At 36.6% G+C, this 22283-nt stretch overlaps 1 protein-coding gene and 3 long non-coding RNA genes across 4 annotated transcripts in view; 1 reads left to right on the plus strand and 3 right to left on the minus strand.

Moving 5' to 3' along the window:
* LOC136845088 (uncharacterized) overlaps window positions 1–22283 on the plus strand; it is a 261817-nt gene that overhangs the window by 184678 nt on the left and 54856 nt on the right. The gene's annotated exons all lie outside the window — the stretch shown is intronic.
* On the minus strand, window positions 3393–3999 carry LOC136844662 (uncharacterized). The gene is made up of 2 exons (XR_010854958.1): window positions 3941–3999; window positions 3393–3732 (listed from the first exon to the last, which is right to left on the minus strand). It is a non-coding gene; the product is annotated as an uncharacterized lncRNA (long non-coding RNA).
* On the minus strand, window positions 6243–6840 carry LOC136844663 (uncharacterized). The gene is made up of 2 exons (XR_010854959.1): window positions 6783–6840; window positions 6243–6574 (listed from the first exon to the last, which is right to left on the minus strand). It is a non-coding gene; the product is annotated as an uncharacterized lncRNA (long non-coding RNA).
* On the minus strand, window positions 13043–13686 carry LOC136844664 (uncharacterized). Its single transcript, XR_010854960.1, has 2 exons — window positions 13581–13686; window positions 13043–13372 (listed from the first exon to the last, which is right to left on the minus strand). It is a non-coding gene; the product is annotated as an uncharacterized lncRNA (long non-coding RNA).

Below are 22283 nucleotides of genomic sequence, written 5' to 3' on the forward strand. Positions count from 1 at the left end.
AAACTAATCATTATTTTATTTTTCTCATAATTTTTTCCCATATTGTGATGTGTTCTCATTCTCTGATAGAAATGTTTTTTCTCTCACTACTTTCGAAAACTGCTTTGTGCTTTTCAAAAGGTTTGGGTAATTTGCATTCTTCTCGGGTCTGATGTGCTTCTCAGTCACTGTAACTTTCCACAGCGAAAGGAAAAGGAAAGGTGTCCATTGGGTGCTTTGTACTTTCTTCACTTTCTTCTTTCTTGCTTTCTACCTTTTCTCAAAGATTGGCCAAGAATTGGGCAATTTCAGCTATAGGTAGATTCAATCAAACTGTCGATCTGCTGATGATTCTACAAGAGGTTTTTATGTTCAAAATGCCACACAAAATCGATTAAGCCAAAATATAAAAAGTTTAGACAAATTTATTCTTGTTCAGAAAATATTCTGAAGGCCAAGATATGATGTGTGCAAATGAACAATTGCATTATGCATTAAAAATAACTGTAATCTAAAATAAATAATGGAAAAATAAAAGAAGACATGTTATCTGTAATTTATTATGAAACGTAATTACAAAATAGTTTCAGAACCATCTGAGGACAGTGAATTTCGACGTCCTATAATCACATATAATTTGTTTTCCTTCAGAAGGAGTAAAACTGAATATGAAGAATTCTCGATGTCATCATTACGAGAGACATCTACCATCCATAGCCTCCATAACCACCATAGCCATAGCTGATGATGGGTCTGTAATAAGGTCTGTAGTATCCACCAAGAAAGCCAGGATCGGCTTCAGGCTCCGGCATGGCCTCAGAGGATCCCAAGAGGGCAAACAGAGCCACCAAAAGCAAGAGCATTGCGCCAATCTGCAATATGAGAAGGAATCGTCGATTTTCACTTATTCGGAGAAAGGAATTATCTTTTAAGTCTTGATCATAATTAATCTCAGTACAATAATTTTTATATATAAATATGTGTTCATTCAAATTTATCTGTAACTCATGAATTTACTCATAGATAGATTTATGTATTGACTTGTGAATCAGAAGTGGACCTGATGTGCTCATTGACTCACCACCTTCATATTGAAGAGCTGAGGTTGAGGAGTGTTCAGCCGCGGGAGGAACTTGAGTGTGTGAATGTCCTGCCTTAGCAGTCATGCCTTATATACCAGCATCGAGCAAGCAAAAACTGGTCCTTGTTCCAGTGCCAACAAGTGCCACGAAAATGTTGCTTTGTCATCGTGAGGGACATTATATAATCTTTTGTTCTTAATACTATAACGATGTTTTTGTATCAGTGAATGAAAGAAGGCTCGAGTTGTAAATCTAGAAATTGCGAAGAATTTACGAAAGGGGAACACTGACCAGTGTTCTTTTTATATTCCCTAAAATTTATTACTTCTCTCTCTCTCTCTCTCTCTCTCTCTCTCTCTCTCTCTCTCTCTCTCTCTCTCTCTCTCTCTCTCTAGTCTCTCTCTCTCTTATATGTTTTTTGAAAACATGCATAGTAATATTTCTTCTTCATATTATTAGAGTGTTTCGAGAACGAATAAGTGGGCTTCTTTCTTTATTTTTTCCAACTCTTTCCAAAAATAATTGATTTTCAGTTGACATTCTTTAATTATAACACAGTTTGAGGATTGATGAGTCTTCCTAAGAATACTTTCTGTCATGTTCTTTCTCTCTTATTCAAAAATACTTCCTTATGAGCCGTTCTGATTTTCTGATATTTTTTGTATTGGAACAATGATTGATCAATTGACTGGTTCTCATTAATGTGACTTCACAATGATAAAGCTTTAGACTGAACAAAAATTAATATTTCATAAAATTACACATACTACATTTAAATAGTTATATTAAAGCATTAATTTTCTGAAAATTACTGAAGACACTATGTTGCAGTTTAATATTCTAATGATAAAGTAAGAAAACCATACTCAAATTACACACATCCATTCAAAGGGATATTAAAGCATTAATATTCATGCAAAAACTTTTGCATTTCCAATGCTAATGAGTTTATCACCCTCCTCCCTGACACCTATCAGGTGTGGATTTGTCGTTTCCTACACCTCTGTCTGTACGTTTATCAGTATTGTTCCTTGGGAGTATCTTGTGATTTCTGCCACTAGCTCTGATGAGTTTTGAAGCCACTCCTATTTTGACTCCTGTCAGTGGGAGTCTCTGTAGTCTCAAACAGTACTGTCAGGGTAGTATTTATATCATGACTTCTAATACTATATGTCAGTCCATCGTCAGTGGCTTGGAGATGAAGTCGAAACTGGTCAGGACCTAAACCCGTCTCTTATTTTCCACCTATAGTAATTGATATATATATATTATAAATATTCCCTGTTGACCTCTCTTCCTTTACTTTAATCGAATACAAGAAATTTATCTTTGTTAAAGTAAGAGGACAGACAGTGTAGGATGTAGCATGTGAAGAAGCGAGCGGAAAGCAATGTTTTCAATTTAGAAGTGTTTTCAAATTCCATACGTCAACTGACGAGACATTAGCATAGAGGGCCGTAAATCAGGGATAGGTTTTGCTAGGCCAGACCTTAGAGGTACTGTTCTTACAGCTCAGTCTTCTCTGTCCTGTGTACTGGCGAGTCTGTTGTCATTTCAGGTCACCATCTGTCAGGTTTTAGTATTTATCATATCCAAATATTCGTGAACAGCAAAGGACGTCTCCAGCTTTTCATAATGCATTGTATCACATTAACAAATATATTCAGTTCATTCAAAACTTTGCTTCCTGCAAAAGAAGACGACTGGGGCATTCAAGTGTGCCTCTGTCTTAAGGGACAAATGAATGGGTCCTGTGAAGTGTCTCTCATCTGTATATTTCGTGGCATAGTTCATCAGAAAGATCTGCTCAACATCACTCAAAACTGACCATTATTTTATTTTTCTCATAATTTATTCCCATATTGTGATGCGTTCTCATCCTCTGATAGAAATGCTTTTTCTCTCACTGCTTTCGAAAACTGCTTTGTGCTTTTCATAAGCTTTGGGTGATCTGGATTCTTCTCGGGTCTGATGTGCTTCTCAGTCACTGTAACTTTCCTCAGTGAAAGGAAAAGGAAAGATGTCCATTGGGTTCTTTGTACTTTCTTCACTTTCTTCTTTCTTGCTTTCTACCTTTGCTTAAAGAGATTGGCCAATAATTGGGCAATTTTGGCCATAGGTAGATTCAATCAAACTTCCATCAAATTATGATCCCACGAGAGATTTTTCGTTCAAAATGCCACACAAAACCGATTAAGCCAAAATATAAAGAGTTTAGACAAATTTATTCTTGTTCAGAAAATATTCTGAAGGCCAAGATATGACGCACGAAAATGAACAATTGCATTATGCATTAAAAATAACTGTAATCTAAAATAAATAAACGAAAAATAAAAGAAGATATGTTATCTGTAATTTATTATGAAACGTAATTACAAAATAGTTTCAGAACCATCTGAGGACAGTGAATTTCGACGTCCTATAATCACATATAATTTGTTTTCCTTCAGAAGGAGTAAACCTGAATATGAAGATTTCTCGATGTCATCATTAAGAGAGACATCTACCATCCATAGCCTCCATAACCACCATAGCCATAGCTGATGATGGGTCTGTAATAAGGCCTGTAGTATCCACCAAGAAAGCCAGGATCGGCTTCAGGCTCCGGCATGGCCTCAGAGGATCCCAAGATGGCAAACAGAGCCACCAAAAGCAAGAGCATTGCGCCAATCTGCAATATGAGAAGGAATAATCGATTTTCAGTTATTCAGAGAGAGAAATTATCTTTCAGTCTTAATCATGGTTAATCTCAGTTCAATAATTTTTCAATATAAATATATATTCAATTAAATTTAGATGTAACTCATGAATTTACTCAGAGATAGATTCATATATTGAATTGTGACTCAGAAGTGGACCTGATGTGCTCATTGACTCACCACCTTCATATTGAAGAGCTGAGGTTGAGGAGTGTTCAGCCGCGGGAGGAACTTGAGTATGTGAATGTCCTGCCTTAGCAGTCATGTCTTATATACCAGCATCGATCAAGCAAAAACTGGTCCTTGTTCCAGTGCCAACAAGTGCCACGAAAATGTTGCTTTGTCATCGTGAGAGACATTATATAATCTTTTGTTCTTAATACTATAACGATGTTTTTGTACCAGTGAATGAAAGAAGGCTCGAGTTATAAATCGAGACAATGCGAAGAATTTACGGAAGGGGAACACTGACCAGTGTTCTTTTTATATTCCCTAAAATTTACTACTTCTCTCTCTCTCTCTCTCTCTCTCTCTCTCTCTCTCTCTCTCTCTCTCTCTCTCTCTCTCTCTCTCTCTCTCTCTCTCTCTCTCTTATATGTTTTTAAAAACATGCATAGTAATATTTCTACAGAGTGTTTCGAGAACGAATAGGTGCTTTGCAAAATTACTTTTCCAACTCTTTCCAAAGATAATTGGCCTTCAGTTGACATTCTTTAATTATAACACGGTTCGAGCGATTGATGAGTCTTCCTAAGAATACTTTCTGTCATGTTCTTTCTCTCTTATTCAAAACATTCCTTATTTTCTGATATTTTTTTTGTATTGGAACAATGATTGATCATTTGACTGGTTCTCATTAATGTGACTTCACTATGATAAAGCGACAGAACAAAAAATTAATATTTCATAAAATTACACATACTACATTTAAATAGTTATATTAAAGCATTAATGAAAATTACTGAAGACACTATGTGCAGTGCATATTCTAATGATAAAGTAATAAAACCATACTCGCAAATTACACACATTCATTCAAAGGAAACATATATTCATGCAAAAAACTTGTTTTTTCCGCAGCACTAATGAGTTTGTCACCCCTCCTCCCAAACACCTATCAGGTGTGGATTTGTCGTTTCCTACGGTCTGTCTGTACGTTTATGGGTATTGTTCCTTGGGAGTATCTTGTGATTTCTGCCACTAGCTCTAATGAGTTTTGAAGCCACTCCTATTTTGACTCCTGTCAGTGGGAGTCTCTGTAGTCTCAAACAGTACTGTCAGGGTAGTATTTATATCATGATTTCTAATACTATATGTCAGTCCATCGTCAGTGGCTTGGAGATGAAGTCGAAACCGGTCAGGACCTAAACCCGTCTCTTATTTTCCACCTATAGTAATTGATATATATATATTATAAATATTCCCTGTTGACCTCTCTTCCTTTACTTTAATCGAATACAAGAAATTTATCTTTGTTAAAGTAAGAGGACAGACAGTGTAGGATGTAGCATGCGAAGAAGCGAGCGGAAAGCAATGTTTTCAATTTAGTAGTGTTTTCAAATTCCATACGTCAACTAACGAGACATTAGCATAGACGGCCGTAAATCAGGGATAGGTTTTGCTGGGCCAGACCTTAGAGGTACTGTTCTTACAGCTCATTCTTCTCTGTCCTGTGTACTGGCGAGTCTGTTGTCATTTCAGGTCACCATCTGTCAGCTTTTAGTATTTATCATATCCAAATACTCGTGAACAGCAAAGGGCATCTGCAGACTTTTCATAATGCATTGTATCACATTAACAAATATATTCAGTTCATTCAAAACTTTGCTTCCTGCAAAAGAAGACGACTGGGGCATTCAAGTGTGCCTCTGTCTTAAGGGACAAATGAATGGGTCCTGTGAAGTGTCTCTCATCTGTATATTTCTTGGCATAGTTCATCAGAAAGATCTGCTCTACTTCACTCAAAACTGACCATTTTTTTATTTTTCTCATAATTTATTCCCACACTATGACGCGTTCTCATCCTCTGATAGAAATGCTTTTTCTCTCACTGCTTTCGAAAATTGCTTTGTGCTTTTCAAAAGCTTTGGGTGATCTGGATTCTTCTTAGCTCTTATGTGCTTACGCAGTCACTGTAACTTTCCTCAGTGAAAGGAAAAGGAAAGATGTCCATTGGGTTCTTTGTACTTTCTTCACTTTCTTGCTTTCTACCTTTGCTTAAAGAGATTGGCCAAGAATTGAGCAATTTCAGCCATAGGTAGATTCAATCAAACTGTGGATCTACTGATGATTCTACGAGAGGTTTTTTATGTTCAAAATGCCACACAAAACCGATTAAGCCAAAATATAGAGTTTAGACAAATTTATTCTTGTTCAGAAAATATTCTGAAGGCCAAGATATGTTGCTTGCAAATGAACAGCTGCATCATGCATTAAAAATAATTATAATCTAAAATAAGCACTGGAGAAATAAAAGAAGGCATTTTATCGATAATTTATTATGAAACATAATTATAAAATAGCTTCAGGAACATCTGAGGACAGTGAATTTCGACGTCCTATAATCACATGTGATTTTTGTTTCCTTTAGAAGAAGTGAAACTAAATATAAGGAATCTTTCTCGATGTCATCATTAAGAGAGACATCTACCATCCATAGCCTCCATAACCACCATAGCCATAGCTGATGATGGGTCTGTAATAAGGCCTGTAGTATCCACCAAGAAAGCCAGGATCGGCTTCAGGCTCCGGCATGGCCTCAGAGGATCCCAAGATGGCAAACAGAGCCACCAAAAGCAAGAGCATTGCGCCAATCTGCAATATGAGAAGGAATCGTCAATTTTCACTTATTCAGAGAAAGGAATTATCTTTAATTATCAATCGTAATTAATCTCAGTACAATAATTTTTATATATAAATGTATATTCGTTTAAATTTATCTGTAACTTATGAATTTACTCAGAGATAGATTTATATATTGACTTGTGAATCAGAAGTGGACCTGGTGTGCTCATTGACTCACCACCTTCATATTGAAGAGCTGAGGTTGAGGAGTGTTCAGCCGCGGGAGGAACTTGAGTATGTGAATGTCCTGCCTTAGCAGTCATGCCTTATATACCAGCATCGAGCAAGCAAAAACTGGTCCTTGTTCCAGTGCCAACAAGTGCCACGAAAATATTGCTTTGTCATCGTGAGGGATATTATATAATCTTTTGTTGTTAATACTATAACGATGTTTTTGTATCAGTGAATGAAAGAAGGCTGGAGTTATAAATCTAGAAATTCCGTAGAATTTACGGAAGGGAAACACTAACCAGTGTTCTTTTTATATTCCCTAAAATTTACTACTTCTCTCTCTCTCTCTCTCTCTCTCTCTCTCTCTCTCTCTCTCTCTCTCTCTCTCTCTCTCTCTCTCTCTCTTATGTTTTTAAAGATAGTAATATTTCTACAGAGTGTTTCGAGAACTTGCTTTGCAAAATTACTTTTCAACTCTTTCCAAAGATATTTGGCCTCATTCCATGTTACATATTTGACATTTTATATTCTCTCTCTCTCTCTCTCTCTCTCTCTCTCTCTCTCTCTCTCTCTCTCTCTCTCTCTCTCTCTCCTGTTAAGATAGTTGCTTCGATTACATTGCTCAGCATTTTTGACATTTTATATTTCACCCCCCATTTCTACTGGGGATGAACTTGGACTTAAAGGGCATCAGGAGTGTCACTGTTCATCTCAGCGACCTCGAAAACTATGGATTAGACACTAAAATCTTTCGTTTTCGGTTATTTTTTACTTGTCACTCCCTTTCCACCCCAACAGTATTCTTTTCCAGATAGTAAGTCATATTTATACCCAGTTTGATTGTAATTGCTCAATGCGTTTTAGAGTTATGCTGGAACATAGCCTACACACACACACATACATACATACATATACACACATCCATTTTTATGTATAGAGTATCATTGATCCAAATGATATTTCATTATCAATGTAATTACTATTATTATGAATTTGTTAACTACTTTTTCTCTCTGTTGTCCAAAAGTAAGATTATTTCTAACAAAAACTTTCTCAACCTTCTTTCTAATCTAACAAGGAAGAGTCTGTGTAAGTTTTTCCCTTTATTACTCAGACCTCATTCTTTAGTGATTCATTCAGTTGACATTCTTCAAGTAGAACACGGTTCGAGCGACTGATGAGTCTTCCTAAGAATATTTTCTGTCAGATTCTTTCCCTCATATTCAAAGCGTTTCTTATTTTCTGATATTTTATGTATTGTAACAATATGTCAGTCCATCTCATTAATGTGACTTCACTATGATAAAGCGACAGAACAAAAAATTAATATTTCATGAAATTGTACATACCACATTTAAATTGTTATATTAAATCATTAATGAAAATTACTGAAGACACTATGTTCATGCATATTCTAATAAATTAATAAAACCATACTCGTAAATTACACACATTCATTCAAAGGGAACATATATTCATGCAAAAAACTTGTTTTTTCCGCAGCACTAATGAGTTTATCACCCCTCCTTCCTGACACCTATCAGGTGTGGATTTGTCGTTTCCTACGGTCTGTACATTTATCAGTATTGTCCTTTGGGAGTATATTGTGATTTCTATCACTAGCTCTAATGAGTTTTGAAGCCACTCCTATTTTGACTCTTCTCAGTGGGAGTCTCTGTAGTCTCAAACAGTGGTGTATTTTTGTCAGTACTGTCAGGTCAGTATGCATATCATGATTTCTAATACTATATGTCAGTCCATCGTCAGTGGCTTGGAGATGAAGTCGAAACCGGTCAGGACCTAAACCCGTCTCTTATTTTCCACCTGTAGTAATTGATATATATATTATAAATATTCCCTGTTGACCTCTCTTCCTTGCTTTAATCGAATACAAGAAATTCATCTTCGTTAAAGTAAGAGGACAGACAATGTAGGATGTAGCATGCGAAGAAGCGAGCGGAAAGCAATGTTTTCAATTTAGTAGTGTTTTCAAATTCCATACGTCAACTGACGAGACATTATCATAGGGCGCCGTAAATCAGGGATAGGTTTTGCTAGGCCAGACCTTAGAGGTACTGTTCTTACAGCTCAGTCTTCTCTGTCCTGTGTACTGGCGAGTCTGTTGTCATTTCAGGTCACCATCTGTCAGGTTTTAGTATTTATCATATCCAAATACTCGTGAACAGCAAAGGGCATCTGCAGACTTTTCATAATGCATTGTATCACATTAACAAATATATTCAGTTCATTCAAAACTTTGCTTCCTGCAAAAGAAGACGACTGGGGCATTCAAGTGTGCCTCTGTCTTAAGGGACAAATGACTGGGTCCTGTGAAGTGTCTCTCATCTGTATATTTCTTGGCATAGTTCATCAGAAAGATCTGCTCTACATCACTCAAAACTGACCATTTTTTTATTTTTCTCATAATTTATTCCCACACTATGATGCGTTCTCATCCTCTGATAGAAATGCTTTTTCTCTCACTGCTTTCGAAAATTGCTTTGTGCTTTTCAAAAGCTTTGGGTGATGTGGATTCGTCTTAGCTCTTATGTGCTTACGCAGTCACTGTAACTTTCCTCAGTGAAAGGAAAAGGAAAGGTGTCCATTGGGTTCTTTGTACTTTCTTTACTTTCTTGCTTTCTACCTTTGCTTAAAGAGATTGGCCAAGAATTGAGCAATTTCAGCCACAGGTAGATTCAATCAAACTGTGGATCTACTGATGATTCTACGAGAGGTTTTTATGTTCAAAATGCCACACAAAACCGATTAAGCCAAAATATAGAGTTTAGACAAATTTATTCTTGTTCAGAAAATATTCTGAAGGTCAAGATATGACGCTTGCAAATGAACAGCTGCATCATGCATTAAAAATAACTATAATCTAAAATAAACACTGGAGAAACAAAAGAAGGCATTTTATCTGTAATTTATTATGAAACATAATTATAAAATAGCTTCAGGAGCATCTGAGGACAGTGAATTTGGACGTCCTATAATCACATGTGATTTTTGTTTCCTTTAGAAGAAGTGAAACTAAATATAAGAATCTTTCTCGATGTCATCATTAAGAGAGACATCTACCATCCATAGCCTCCATAACCACCGTAGCCATAGCTGATGATGGGTCTGTAATAAGGCCTGTAGTATCCACCAAGAAAGCCAGGATCGGCTTCAGGCTCCGGCATGGCCTCAGAGGATCCCAAGATGGCGAACAGAGCCACCAAAAGCAAGAGCATTGCGCCAATCTGCAATATGAGAAGGAATCGTCAATTTTCACTTATTCAGAGAAAGGAATTATCTTTAATTATCAATCGTAATTAATCTCAGTACAATAATTTTTATATATAAATGTATATTCGTTTAAATTTAGAGGTGACTCATGAATTTACTCAGAGATAGTTTCATATATTGACTTGTGGCTCAGAAGTGAACCTGATGTGCTCATTGACTCACCACCTTCATATTGAAGAGCCGAAGTTGAGGAGTGTTCAGCCGACAGAGGCACTTGAGTGTGTGAATGTCCTGCCTTAGCAGTCATGTCTTATATACCAGCATCGAGCAAGCAAAAACTGGACCTTGTTTCAGTGCCAACGAGAGCCACGAAAACGTTGCTTTGTCATCGTGAGGGTCATTCCACAACCTTCACTTAAGATCAGTTCATTGATAAAAACATTGCTTTTTATATATTAACGATGAGATGGAGATTTAGAGATACAAATCTGTAAATTGGGGAGATATTAGGGAAAGGTGAAGTGACTGATTTTCTTTTTTTTATTACGAGATTGTATGATCTAATCAAACGTATGTCTTCCCTTGTAACGAAATATAATTTCTCTCTCTCTCTCTCTCTCTCTCTCTCTCTCTCTCTCTCTCTCTCTCTCTCTCTCTCTCTCTCTCTCTCTCTCCTTCCTTATGCTCTTTTAATAAAAATATAACTCTTCTCTCTCTCCTTCTCTCTCTCTCTCCTTTTAAATAAAAAATAACTATAACTCTCTCTCTCTCTCTCTCTCTCTCTCTCTCTCTCTCTCTCTCTCTCTCTCTCTCTCTCTCTCTCTCTCTCTCTCTCCTTCCTAGAACTTATGTCATCTTTTTAATAAAAATATATAAAATCTCTCTCTCTCTCTCTCTCTCTCTCTCTCTCTCTCTCTCTCTCTCTCTCTCTCTTTCTCTAGAACTTATGTCACTTTAAAAAAAAAAATATATATAAATGTTCTCTCTCTCTCTCTCTCTAATGTATACACATATACCTTTGTTAAGATTTTTCTCACCAGTTTATTGAATCTTACGTAGTTCTTTGGCCTTCTTACGTCAGTTGCATTTTTCCGTCTCACCAGATCTACGTATTCCATTATTGCAACGTAGATTATGTATCTCATTATCATTTTAGTTTTCTCTAAATGAAAATGATTGAGGTGGCTTTGTCTGTCCGTCTGCACTTTTTTCTGTCCGCACTTTTTCTGTCCTCCCTAACATCTTCAAAACTACTGAGGCTAGAGGGCTGCAAATTGGTATGCTGATCATCCACCCTCCAATCATCAAACATGCCAAATTGCAGCCCTCTAGCCTCAGTAGTCTTTATTTTATTTAAGGTTAAACTTAGCTATAATCGTGCTTCTGGCTTCTCTTATTATTATTATTATTATTATTATTATTATTATTATTATTATTATTATTATTATTATTATTATTATTATTGATCGAAATTAAATATCATTATCAGAGCAGTTACTATTATTATGAGTTTTTTCACTACTTTTTCTCTCTGTTGTCCAAAAGTAAGATTATTTCCAACGAAAACTTTCTCAACCTTCTTTTTAATCTAACAAGGAAGAGTCTGTGTAAGTTTTTCCATTCATTGCTAAGACCTCATTCTTTAGTGACTCCATCAGTTGACATTCTTAAGTATAACACGGTTCGAGCGACTGACGCGTCTTCGAAAGAATATTTTAATAGTCAGGTTCTTTCCCTCTCATTCAAAGCATTTCTTATTTTCTTATATTTTTTCCTATTGCAATAAAGATTGATCAAGTGACTGGTTTTCACTGATAAGACTTCACTGTAGTAAAGCTATAGAATAAGAAAATATCATTTGATGAAATTAGATATGCATAAAAAAAAGGTTACATTAAAGCATGATTTAAGACGCTATGTAAAGTGTATATTCTAAAGATTAAGGCAAAACACACAAATCCTTTCAAAGGTAACATATATCCATTTTCTCTCATGAATTTTAAAATGTCACTGAATTCCAGATCACCTTGTGGATAGCAAACAGCTGTTCCTATCATATTGCCCTGAGAGAAAATAACTTCTCATGTTTACAATCGCCTATAGACTGATCAGTCAGTCTTTGCAAGATGGCTGAGACTGATCAGCGATTGGCAATGTGTGGCTTAGCAAAAGCTTAGCCTGGCCTATTCTCATATGGATTTTCCCGAGTGAGAACTTTGAGGACATTCGGCATTGTCTGGTTTCTTTCATACGAGCGTTCCAAGGCCTTCTCTGTTTCTGAACAGTCTGGAAAGTATCCATAAATGGCGGAGGATTCATTCTCTTTAAGGCCAGGGACGCCATATACCCTTTGCCTGTCATTGGTGTGGTGGCTGGAACCTGTAACTCAGTAAGAATTAACCTCCCTTCCAGTGACTTTACCTGTGCATTGTCTTGTATGAAAAGCGATGGGTTGCCATTCTTTTCAGGAATGCTAATGTAATAAGCATTGTATGTATAAATACATACATACACACTCCCACACGTAAACATAAGGCACTGTTGAGAAAAAGACCACAAAATAGACAGGGAGAATATAAAATTTTTTACAGGAACACTAACAAAACGGCCAGACTGATTATAGAGAATGCCTTTATAACTTTGCTCAAACAGTGTATTGGCAGGCAATACTGGAAACGGATTTGAAGACAGCCTATCAAGGAAAATCGTATAAAATGAAAAAAATACAAAAACGAGAGGCAACATGGACATTGAACACCTGAGAGAAGCTACAGGGAGGAAAAGGCCAAGGTCACTAGGGTAGGGCCACACAGGAGAAGGAGGGTACTCAAAGGACCAAAGAAGCCAGTTTACGGAATTGGAAAAACAAGGATACTTGACAATGAGGACTGTTAGTCCTGGAATCTTGTAACTTTCCTTGAATAAATATCTCACTCAGAAAATATTCTGAAGGACAACATATACACATGCAAATTAACAACAATTGCATTATGTATTAGAAATAACTCTAAAATGAATAATGGAGACATTAAAGAAGACATTTTATCTATAATTTATTGTGATAATTACAAAATAGCTTCATTACCATCTGAGGACAGTGAATTTCGACGTCCTATAATCACATATAATTTTTTTTTTCCTTTAGAAGGAGTAAAACTAAATATGGAGAATTCTCGATGTCATCATTAAGACAGACATCTACCATCCATAGCCTCCGTAACCACCATAGCCATAGCTGATAATGGGTCTGTAATAAGGCCTGTAGTATCCACCAAGAAAGCCAGGATCGGCTTCAGGCTCCGGCATGGCCTCAGAGGATCCCAAGATGGCGAACAGAGCCACCAAAAGCAAGAGCATTGCGCCAATCTGCAATATGAGAAGGAATCGTCAATTTTCACTTATTCAGAGAAAGGAATTATCTTTAATTATCAATCATAATTAAAATCGGTACAGTAATTTATATATATAAGTATATATTCGTTTAAATTTAGAAGTGACTCATGAATTTACTCAGAGATAGATTCATATATTGACTTGTGACTCAGAAGTGGACCTGATGTGCTCATTGACTCACCACCTTCATTTTGAAGAGCTAAGGTTGAGGAGTGTTCAGCCGACAGAGGTACTTGAGTGTGTGAATGTCCTGCCTTAGCAGTCATGTCTTATATACCAGCATCGAGCAAGCAAAAACTGGGCCTTGATTCAGTGCCAACGAGAGCCACGGAATCATTGTCTTGTCATCGTGAGGGTCATTCCACAACCTTCACTTATAAAATAACTTCAATAAAAAAAACATTGTTTTTTTACATATTAACGAACAGATGTAGTTTCGATTAGAGATACAAATCTGTAAATTGGGGAGATATTAGGAAAAGGTGAACTGACTGATTTTTTTTTTATTTTATTTTATTTCGAGATTGAATGACCTATTCTTAGAAATGTATGTCTTCCCTTGTAACGAAATATAATTTCCCTCTCTCTCTCTCTCTCTCTCTCTCTCTCTCTCTCTCTCTCTCTCTCTCTCTCTCTCTCTCTCTCTCTCTCGTCTTTAGAACTTATGTCAAAAAAAAAAATAAAATTCTCTCTCTCTCTCTCTCTCTCTCTCTCTCTCTCTCTCTCTCTCTCTCTCTCTCTCTCTCTCTCTAATGTATACACGTATATCTTTGTTAAGATTTTTTTCTCACCAGTTTATTGAAGCTGACGTAGTTCTTTGGCCTTCTTACGTCAATTGCATTTTTCCGTCTTACCAGATCTACGTATTCCATTATTGCGACGTAGATTTTGTACCTCATTATCATTTTAGTTTTCTCTAAAAGACAATTATTGAGGTAGTTTCGTCTGTCCTTCCGCCCTTACATCTTCAAAACAACCGAGGCTAGAGGGCTGCAAATTGGTATGTTGATCATCCACCTTCCAATCATCAAACATAACAAATTGCAGCCCTCTAGCCTCCTCAGTAGTTTTTATTTTATTTAGGATTAAACTTAGTTTAATCATCCTTCTGGCAACGATATAGGACAGGCCACCACCGGGCCGTTGTTGAAGTTTCGTGGGCCGCGGCTCATACAGCATTATTCCGAGACCACCGAAAGATAGATCTTTTTTCGGTGGCCTTGATTATGCGCTGTAGCGGCTGTACAGAAAACTCGATTGCGCCGGAGAAACTTCGGCGGATTTTTCCCTTGTATGTTTATACTCCAAATAGAATGGAATTCAATAGATAGTTTCAAGTTAAGCTTTAATTACTGATTAAAGTTGTGAGTTTTTTTATTCCCACAGAAATGTATTGTAATGATTTTTTTATTCTTTAAGTAATTTTATTCTTTAAGTTTCTTCGGCGTAATCGAGTTTTCTGTACAGCCGGTACAGCGTATAATCAAGGCCACCGAAAATAGATCTAGCTTTCGGTGGTCTCGGAATAATGCTGTATGAGCCGCGGCCCACGAAACTTGAACCACGGCCTGGTGGTGGCCTATCCTATATCGTTGCCAGAAGCACGATTATGGCTTAGTTTAACCTTAAATCAAATAAAAGCTACTGAGGCTAGAGGGCTGCAATTTGGTATGTTTGATGATTAGAGGGTGGATGATCACCATACCAATTAGCAGCCCTCTAGCCTTAGTGGTTTTGAAGATTTGAGGGCGGGTAGAAAAAGTGCGGACGTAATAAAGTGCGGACAGAATAAAGTGTGGACAGAAAAAAGTTCGGGCAGAAGAAAGTGCGGATAGAAGAAATTGCGGACAGAAAACAGGATAAAATGCGGACAGAAAAAAGTTCGGGCAGAAGAAATTGCGGACAGAATAAAGTGCGGACAGAAAACAGGATAAAGTGCGGACAGAATAAAGTGCGGACAGACAGACAAAGCCACCTCAATAGTTTTCTTTACAGAAAACTAAAAAGTATGTATAGTAACTTTTTACAGACTGTTTCCACAACTAAAGGAGTTATTTTGCAAAATTACTTTTCCAATCCTTTTCAAAGGTTATAAGCTTCGTCCCATGATATCAGTACTTTTTCGTATCCAGTTACTGAGGATATGTGTCTCTTATTATTATTATTATTATTATTATTATTATTATTATTATTATTATTATTATTATTATTATTATTATATGAGTACAACTCGAATTTTGAAACCGTATGTCTGTTGTCGAATAGTTGTGTCACCGCGCTTATTAAAACTTTTGTTTTGACAAATATTCAAAACTGGAACCAGTAAAGATTATTATTATTATTATTTTTATTATTATTATTATTATTATTATTATTATTATTATTATTATTATTATTATTCAGAAGATGAAGAACCCTTTTCATATGGAACAAGCCCACCAAAGGGGCCACTGACTCGAAATTCAAGCTTCCAATGATTATTATTATTATTATTATTATTATTATTATTATTATTATTATTATTATTATTATTATTATTATTATTGAGAAGATGAAGAACCCTATTCATATGGAACAACCCCACCAAAGGGGCCACTGACTCGGAATTCAAGCTTCCAAAGAATATTGTGATGTTCATTTGAAAGAAGTAACAGAAGGCAGTATGAAATACAGGATGAGGAGATCAGTTATTATAAAAGAAAAAATGGATTAATATATGAACAGATGAAAATTTAGGATGCTGCTCTTTCTGGGACTTTGTTGTGTTAGAAACCATTTCTTTCCCTTGAGTTTAAACAGATTCTTTCTGTCAAAACACATTTTCTCTCTGTTAAAACACATTTTCTGTCTGTCAAAACATTTTCTTTCTCTTAAAACACATTTTCTGTCTGTCAAAACACATTTTCTGTCTATCAAAACACATTTTCTGTCTGTCAAAACGCATTTTATTTCTGTTAAAAAATTTTATTTCTGTTAAAACACATTTTCTGTCTGTCAAACGCATTTTATTTCTGTTAGAAAAAATTTTATTTCTCTTAAAACATTTCCTGTCTGTCAAAACACATTCTGTCAAAACACATTTTCTTTCTGTTAAAACACATTTTCTGTCTGTCAAAGCACATTTCCAGCCATGCCAGAACGCTGTCTAACTGACTGACCATGACTTGCCAGAACTGTCTTTTTGTCCAAACAAACCAGATAGTCTCAGTACTGAGTTTTTCTCTGTTGGAAAATGACGCCACAATCAGCCAATATGTAACTTGTTTTTCGGAAGATATTGAAAGGTCTAAAGTTTCAGTGTTGTTCAGATTTTCCGGCGCAGTTTGTTTCTTGTATCAGAAGCTCCAGTTCCATTTTCTTGCCAATTTTCCCATTTTAGTTTTCTGTAAAAGAAAACTATTGAGATAGCTATTTGTCTGTCCGTCCGCCCTCCGATCTTAAAAACTACTGTTGCTAGAGGGTTGCAAATTGGTATATTGAACATCCAACCTCCAATCATCAAACATACCAAATTGCAGCCCTCAAGCGTCAGTAGTTTTTATTTTATTTTAGGTTAAAGTTAGCAATAATCGTGCGTCTGGCAGCGATATAAGCCAGGCTACCACTGGGCCCTGGTTAAAGTTTTATGGATCGCGGCTGAGAGTTTCATACAGCATCATACTCTGTACAGAGAACTCGATTGCTTTCTGCGCATTTTTTACTTGTTTTCGACGCAACAGTACCCAAAAGCACCTTGAAGAACGGGAAAAGGCAGTCACAAAGTAACTTCCTCCTCCTCCGTAACTTCTACGAGAAACATATTGAATTTTCGTTTGATAATTTCATGTTGATTTATCTCACCTGACAAATTCATTCTTCGCCTTTACGTTACAGTCTGATCATGAAGGAATTCACACAGCATCTCTGTGGAAGGATCGTGTCACAGCCTGACATCCATCAGTCAGCCAGTCAGTCAATCAGTGAGTCTTTAGAACAGCTGAATTCAATTGGTCTTTGTAAGATCTTTTAGTATACATACACACACACATATATGTGTGTGTTTTATATATATATATATATATATATATATATATATATATATATATATATATATATATATATATATATATATATATATATATATATATATATATATATATATATATATATATATAATATATATTATATATATATATATGTATGTGTATATGTATATACATATATATATATATATATATATATATATATATATATATATATATATATATATATATAGAGAGAGAGAGAGAGAGAGAGAGAGAGAGAGAGAGAGAGAGAGAGAGAGTCTCTCTTTGTACAGCCAATCAAAAGTTCTCCTTAACACTATCTGTAAACTGGCATTTACTTTCAGTTATTGCATCACCCACTAATTCCCTTTTAGTCTCCTCTAGACAATTCTTTTTTCATCATTTCTGAAACCGTTTCGTTCCGCAATTGAAAAGAAATGTCAATTGTTTTTCTCTTTAATGTACTCCAGAAACTCTCCAACCTGCCAAGTTCAAGTAACAGAAAAGATATTGATTGTCACTCTTGAACTTTTTTTATTTCTATCCATTCTCTTCAATCTTACAGAGACTGGGCAGGGATATTTTACCCATCTCACGTGGTGCACTGTAGGCATTACTTGAGGTTCTCTGCAGCGTCCCTTTGGCCCCCTAGCTGCAACCTCTCTCATTTCTTTTACTGCACCTCCGTTCATATTATCTGTTTCCCAGTGCAACTGCGAGGTCTTCCTCATGTTACGCCTGTAAACCTTTCTTCCTCTCAATTTTCCTTTATACGCTGAATGACCTCATAGGTCCCGGCGCTTGGCCTTTGGCCTAAATTCTATATTCTATTCTATTTTATTCTATCTTTTCTTCTGATTGCATCTGCGTAGGCCAGTTGAAAGAATCAAGTTCTTTCAATGAACTTAATCACATTTTCAAGCAAGTGACGATTCTGTAAAGGATCCTTGTGGGGAAAACGTTGCAAAATTGAAACTGCACAACAAAATAATTTTAATAACATTTATTTCCGTCAGAAACCCATTGATAACGAGGCCATTCTAAATCAGATGTAAATTTAAGCAATTTCTCGAAATTAAGATATGGAAAATACTTCATTTCCGTAAATATGAGATTACAGTTGACAATGCTGAATAATAATAATTTTTCCTTTAATTTTCAATGAAAGATAATCACAGTATAGTTTCATTGCTGTCTGTTACCTTTGGGTATCTCATAATCAGAGGTAACTAGGCTTTGCTTAAAAGACCAGTAAAACTGTATTCCTTCGAAGACTGGCAAGATTCCAAAAGCAACTTCAACATTTACCATCCGTAGCCTCCCAGGCCATATCCATAGCTAACGACAGGTCTGTAAACGGTCCTGTAGACTGTGTATCCTCCGTAGCCATAGCCAGGATCAGCTCTGGGCTCCGGCATGGCCTCAGAGGATCCCAAGATGGCAAATAGAGCCACCAAAAGCAACAGCATTGCGCCAATCTGGAATAGAGAACAAGTTGATTTTCGGTCATTCAGAGGTTGAAATTGTCTTTTAAGTCTTAATCATGATTAATCTAAGTGCATAATCTTTGCATATAAATATATATTCAATTAAATTTATCTGTAATTCATGTATTTACTCAGAGATAGCTTCATATATTGACTTAAGAATCAGAATTCGACCTGATGTGCTCATTGACTCACCACCTTCATTTTGAAGAGCTGAGGTTCAGGGCTGTTCAGCTGACAAAGGCTAGTTTGGTATCTGATTGTCCTGCCTTAGCAGTCATGTCTTATATAGCAGCGTCGAGGAAGCAAAAACTAGGGGGTCATTACCTGACCTTCAGCTATAAAACTTTAGTGCAAAAAAATATTCTTTTTTATTTCAGTGAATAGATGCTAGATTATAAACCTGGTTATTTGGATTAACTTATGAAAGGGTATCACTGACAGATGGTTCGTTTTGATTATGAAAATTTATTACCTAAAGTTTATTGTTTTGAATGTGTTATCAGTGCTATCCTTACTGTTATTTTAATTTAAATATATTATTATTATTATTATTCTGGTCCTTTTTTACCTTTGGGAGAGTTTGCACCGGAAGGGTACAGCTTTCCAGCTTCTCGGAAAGTCTTCAGATTGAGGTTGGTAGCCCCAGTCATTTATTCTTGACCTCAGAAGATGCTGATAGCCATTTGCAGCTGGGTAGACTAATGGTCAGTAAGTCGGGCAGTAGTTATGAACCCAGCAAACGTAAGCTGAGAGCTGTTACCACTCAGCCACAGAACTGACTGCCTCGTCTGTATCTCACAGAGACGGTAAGATCAAGAGTCAGTGAAAGTCTCAGACCAAAGTGGTTTTTGAAGTCATGATTATCTAATACCAATTAAACTTGATAGGAAATTAACTAGTGTGTTGGTGAATGTTTTCTTCCAATATTATATTTTACCTTGTCCTATTTTTCATGGTCACAGGTCAGTCCAAAGATCAAAATATAAAGAATCAGTGATAATTAATAGTTTCTGGTCTTCGCAATTCGACGCCAAGGGTTGAAGGCATTGTTTGGGTGAAAAATGACAAGTAGGTACCCTGAGGATTAGTGCTTTGACACTGACTGACATTTCTAGGTGACAGATCAGTTTAGAGGCCAACATATTATTTTTCTGATCAGATGAAATTTGGTAGCCATATACCCTAGAGGTTTGAAATGACTCTTGTAAATATATTTCCACTTTGAACAATTTCTCAAGGTCCCACATCGATTAAGAATCCAAATTGTTATTGTTCTAAAATTTTTCTCTTATTTTAATGAAATTCAGTAAGTAGGCGCCTTTGGGGGTTGGTGACTATCACCCATAAATACCATTGACCTTGGCCCACTTTCCAGGTCACAGGTTTAAAGGTCAAGATTTTTCTCTGAATTTGATGAAACGAAGTGGGTACATTTTCCTTTCAGTTGGTGGTGATTCTCCTCCAAATATTCCCTTTTGCAAGGTCACTTGTATATTCAAGGTGATCACATTTAAGTAAAATTGTATAATGCAATTTCGTTATTATTATTATTATTATTATTATTATTATTATTATTATTATTATTATTATTATTATTATTATTATTATTAATTTTTCACTCGGTGTTCATAAAATTTGATAGGGAGGTATGATGTTCAGAAAAAGCAACTTGGGCCCTTGCCTAAAGTGTGGATAAGGTGCCCAGCTGGACTCTGTCCTGACAAGAAAGATTTATTTCCAAGGCAATGTATGTGGTATTTGCACAAAATATACCTGACCAGTACTGGACTGTCGAAGGGGTAAACTTTTCAGAAATGCTGGCTTATGACAGGAACCACAGATGACTCTGTCTCAAATGGGTCTCTATTCTTAGGAAGAATTCATGAATAATTTACCGTCTGTAAAACAACTTCACAACTGTCAGAACTGCACATTTTTTATAAACGTCCCATGAATTTCCTTTTGTATATGTCTTTGTTTGGCAGACAAGGTCTAGTGGTACACTCCAGGCTTCATTACCTTGGAGACTCTAAACTAACCAACATATTTTTAAACTGATGAGTCCAGATAAATAAAACTTAATAATTTAACCCTCAGGTGCCCCGTAGCTGGGTATTGCCGTCAGTGCACCATAGCTGTAGGCATTACTAAAGGGTATTTGCAGGTTCCCCTTGGCCCCTAGCTGCACCCACTTTGAAGCCTTTTACTCTACCTTAATTCCTGCTTCATTTCTTCAGTCTTGCAGTCCAATCTTTCTGTTACATCTTAGTGCAGCTGTGGAGTTCTCTCCCAGTTCCACCTTTAGATCACTGTGCTTCATTGCCTTTATTCTCTGGATCTCTTTGTCTCTGTTGTCCAACCACTCAAACGACTTCTTTTCACTGTCTTCAGTGCTGGATGACTGAAAGGGCCTTAGTGCTTGGCTTGACAGTCTAATTTTCATAAAATCAGTCAATTCTTCAGATGACTGAACCCTTACTCGTTCGATTAAAAAACTGAAGGTAAACAGTCATACTCAACACCCTTCACTTTTTACGTCACTGTTAATTATGTGCCTATATAATCTCATGCAGTAAATGTAAAGATTAGCAAAGATTAGCATAGCATAGAAGATCAGTGCGATATGCTTCGGAGAGTTCGGGGATTTTCGTACATATGAGGGATACTGGCCATACCGTGAACTGGAGTGGTGCCAAGCAGTTTTTCAAAAGTAGCTGCCTGGACAACTGGAAGATCCTGGAATCCGCCATGATCAGTCAAGAGTCAGTTACGAGGACACTGGAAATCTGATCTCTCACTGACGAGTTAATCTCAGGACCTATTCCCAATCAGGTGTTCTCCGCATCCCCCTCTACTTCTGTATGGGGTCGATGTTTCTGATAGCTTTTTACCACCTGGGTTGGTCAAACACATCGTCCTCTGACAATTGTTTGTCTCTCAAATCTTCTCTAACTACATCCATCCACCTTCGCCTTAGTCTTCCTCTTGCTCTCCCACCAGGCACCTCCCTCTGCATCACTTTCTTCCCTACACATGTCTCATCCCTTCTCATCACATGGCCATACCACTGCAGTCTTCTTTCCTGGGTGTTCCAGTAGATACGCCCTGCAAAAGGAAGATTCTGGAATTGAATCCTCCATCATCATCAGTCTAACTAAGAACAAGAATCAGTCACAGATCTCTCACCAATGGGTTAGTCCCAGGACCTATCCTCAAGCAGGTGCTCCAGCGGATACACCCACACCGTAGGGGGTAGTGCCGTCAGTGCACCTCATGCGGTGCACTGTAGGCATTACTTAAGGTTCTTTGAGGCGTGCCTTAGGCCCTTAGCTGCAACCACTTTCGTTCCTTTTACTGTAACTTTCTTCC

The sequence above is a fragment of the Macrobrachium rosenbergii genome, chromosome 13 (assembly GCF_040412425.1).
Source record: "Macrobrachium rosenbergii isolate ZJJX-2024 chromosome 13, ASM4041242v1, whole genome shotgun sequence".
Lineage (NCBI taxonomy): Eukaryota > Metazoa > Arthropoda > Malacostraca > Decapoda > Palaemonidae > Macrobrachium > Macrobrachium rosenbergii.